Source organism: Macrobrachium rosenbergii, chromosome 37 (genome assembly GCF_040412425.1).
Source record: "Macrobrachium rosenbergii isolate ZJJX-2024 chromosome 37, ASM4041242v1, whole genome shotgun sequence".
NCBI lineage: Eukaryota > Metazoa > Arthropoda > Malacostraca > Decapoda > Palaemonidae > Macrobrachium > Macrobrachium rosenbergii.
Window position 1 is genome coordinate 44,288,784 of NC_089777.1, and position 3,824 is coordinate 44,292,607.

At 38.4% G+C, this 3,824-nt stretch overlaps 1 protein-coding gene across 3 annotated transcripts in view; it reads left to right on the forward strand.

The window, feature by feature from the left end:
- The first annotated feature begins 598 nt into the window (after positions 1 to 598).
- Positions 599 to 3,824, forward strand: part of LOC136825538 (uncharacterized) — an 841,925-nt gene continuing 838,699 nt past the window's right edge. For 2 of the 3 annotated variants that reach the window (XM_067082125.1, XM_067082129.1), the window contains exon 1: positions 615 to 804. The gene's annotated coding sequence lies outside the window, so the exon portion shown is untranslated. Of the gene's footprint in view, positions 805 to 3,824 lie in introns of all 3 variants that reach the window. The other variant, XM_067082124.1, reaches the window with a different exon arrangement.

Sequence of the window (3,824 nt, forward strand, 5' to 3'; positions counted from 1 at the left end):
CTGCTTCTTCTTTTAACGTGCTTGTTTTCCCATTTATATGGGGTAAGCACGATGCCTTCTTTTTTGAAGGACTTTCATTTGGCTTTGGGGTAGACTGTAGCCTATCACGAACACTGCGTACAAATGTCTTTTCGGCCAGTGTGTTATGGTAGCTTTCGTCTGCGTCCCAAGTTGATCCGATTTTGCGCTTGGGCTCCAGATGTTCCACACCTCTGATAGATTCGATGCTCACTACTAATTAACGCGAGCCATTTCCATCCAACACGGATGTGTGGTTTAATCTATGATTATTTTACGTTTGTGAATTATGTGCAAATATCATTAGGCAAGTTGAGATGTGCATCCACGGAACCCGGGTGTAAAGTCAAGGTTTTTACGCAGCTGGCGGGCGTACGATCATTCGTTGACATTGTCAGATTCGATATCTTTTTTCTCAAAACTGGTCTATAAGAAATCGAAAAAATAAAGCTACATCGCTGAAAATGAGTGTTCTGAATGTTGAGATATGCTGAATTTACAGACTTAAATGCAGTCTCCAGTTACCGCTGCCGGCATCTCCATACGACATCTTCGAACGTGGCCAAACTACCTACCGCTTACTAGCATCATGTCTCAGTTAACTGTGAGTGATCTCAGTGAAAGATGATTTCGTATTAATTTATTAGAGTAATTGTCAGTAAGTTGAATTGATGCCCGATTTTTCCTTGATGTTATTGATTTTATCATTTCCCGGTACCGTTGGAAGTTATACCCAAGTGGACGCTTGTTCCTGAAGCTGTGATTGTACGTCAACTGCTTCATTAGGTGAGCTTCATAGTTTTTACTATTCACTTTGACAGAACTAGGAACAACGATTTGCTGAACGTTAAAAACGATGAGACCTGATGCGTTCAGTGTGCCTCCCATTATGTTCTTGAAGCAGTCGTGAGACAATGATTTTAACATTTTTTGCTGATAAACTGTTAACTTAATCTTTAAGCCTAATGTCAGGAAAGCCTGCAAGCCAGTATCGAGGATTCATCGGTAAACGAAATCATACTTTAGGTTAGCCCGGCTGGTGAGAGAATTGTTTTTTTAAATCTGGTGTTGGATAGACCAATTGCTTTTCAAGTTGTAAATGGGCCTTTCACAAGCTTTAATACCAAATTGGTCTAAAGGAACTGGAATGAGATGGGGTTGCTTGGATGTTATGTTTCCTAGGCTTAGGATCCTTTCAGTTTCAGATTTCGTTATATCACGCTTGCGTCCACTGTAAAGGTGCTTGCGGGTGCTTCATATCACGTCTTTGCGCGTATGACTGTGCGTGTTTACTATTAGCGAGTTCCTGTGTGCTACGCAACTCACGTTTACTGCATCTCTCTCTCTCTCTCTCTCTCTCTCTATATATATATATATATATATATATATATATATATATATATATATATGTGTGTATGTGTGTGTGTGTGTGTGTGTAACTTAATAATTGTCAGGCAAATCCTTAGATATATTTTATTGCCTGTAAGTTGTTTTGATTGTATGAATTTGAGTCATGTTGGGAATTATATACAACGTGTGAGTGTGATGAGTGTCGGTATTTGAAATGAATTTCATGTTTTTATTAGCCTTTTGTACAGTACATACGCCAACTAATGGAAGTGGTAACAACGTTGGGACACGTGGGTTGATTATACGCATCGCATTTATAAGAACTTTCACAAACTGTCAATTAAGCTGACTCACACTTAAAAAAAACACATTCTAATATTCACATTAACAAGGAGTATCTCATACACTTGTACTGTAACACATATGCTCCCGATGACGCTAACTTATGGGCAGTCTCTCACTCACGCTTGTTCACACTAACTCACGCAAAGTCACATTCACACAAACATGCCCACTTAAGCATGCAGTCACACTTGACTTTACACATACACACACACCTGTACACTCATTCTCACGAACAGTCACACTCCCAGTTGTATTCATTCATACCCACATGTTCACACAGATTTTCTCACGATCGTATTTATTCCTCCGCACTCGAGGATAATTATTCCGTGGGGGGTTAGTGCCGTCAGTTCACTTCATGTGGTGCACTGTAGGCATTACTTAATTTCGGTCCCTAGCTGCAACTCCTTTCATTACTGGCACTGTGCCTCCGTTCATATTCTTTCTTCCATCTTACCTTCCATCCTCTCCTAACAACTGATTATAATGCAGCTGCGAGGTTTTCCTCCTGTTACACCTGTAAATTTCCGTTTCAGCAGTGAATGACCTCATAGGTCCCAGCGATAGGCCTTTGGCCTAAATTCTATATTCTATTCGAGGCTAATTACACAAACTCCAGACAGTCAGACAAAACCGTTCATTCGCATTCACTCTTTCTCACGTTCAGTCACACTTTTTGTCACAATTATACAGATTTGCACATAGCCTAATCACATTAATTCACATACAGAATCACATTAACCAAGCACAGTCACACTTATTCACGCAGCCACGCTCGCATAGACTACCTACACATAGTTCCATGGTATTTACATTGTTGTCAAAGGCAGTAAAAGTCAAATGCCTTACTTATGTTCGGGCCAACTATTTTTTATCTGTAAAAGCGAAATTTAAGCTTGGTCATTTATTGGAATCAAGATGGGGAATATTTTATTTGCATGAGGCTGTAAAGGCAAACATCACGACATCTGGAAAGTCAAACATTGGTTGTTCTTTACTGAGATAGATGTACAGAATCTTCGAAGATGTGTTCGCGTGGAGCAACTATTTAAAACAGAGATAAAAGGTTCTGATCTGTGTTTGTCGGCAGACAAACAGATGGCGGTATCAAGAGACATGATTAACATAATGAAACATACATCAGTGGAAAGGCCATTTATGTGGCCAATGGAATCAAGATTAATGGATACAATGCAATAGCATAATAAATGTGAAATATTTTCTTCACAAACAGAAACATACTCACAGTTTGAGAAGATTCGTTGGAACATTAAGAGTACATGATTAAACATCAAGTAGTGGTGATTGTACGACATCAATGAGGGAGAAACAGTATTGAATCAAGAAAAGTTGTTTTGTACTGTCGACTTGATGACGATCGACGAACACACACGTGTTTGGAAGAGACAGCGTCGGGGCTCTTTCTTATTTTTTTTCCCTATTTTTTTGGGGAGGGTGAGTGATGAATTTTATATTTATTTTCTTAGTGTTCATTTTCGACTGTGCCTCTTATGTATGTATATATATATATATATATATATATATATATATATATATATATATATATATATGAATATTTACTAAATTACACTCCTTATTAAGGGAATATCGAAGGCCTTATCAATTTTTCATCTCCCTCTCATATTTTTATTTACTTGCTTCGCTTCTCAGCAACCGATATTCGTATCGTAACTGAAAAGAGAAATTGATTCGAGTTTCGTTGAACTAGGGAACGCCGGAAGGTGGAGGACTTCCAGACAAAGTTGTTTACCTGAGATAAGGTATGCCATGGTAGAGGGAAGCTTCTCGACCGAGCAAAGAAAATACAAACGTACTTTTTAATGTTTCTCTCTCTCTCTCTCTCTCTCTCTCTCTCTCTCTCTCTCTCTCTCTCTCTCTCTCTCTCTCTCAGGGCCATATATTTGCATTTTATTCGATGAAAGATCTCTTTCCATGGGAAAGTTTACATAATAATAATAATAATAATAATAATAATAATAATAATAATAAGAAGAAGAAGAAGAAGAAGAAGAAGAAGAAGAAGAAGAAGAAGAAGAGTGTTAGAACATTAGGCCCGAACGAATGTAGCCTACAGCAGGCTTGCGACTGTT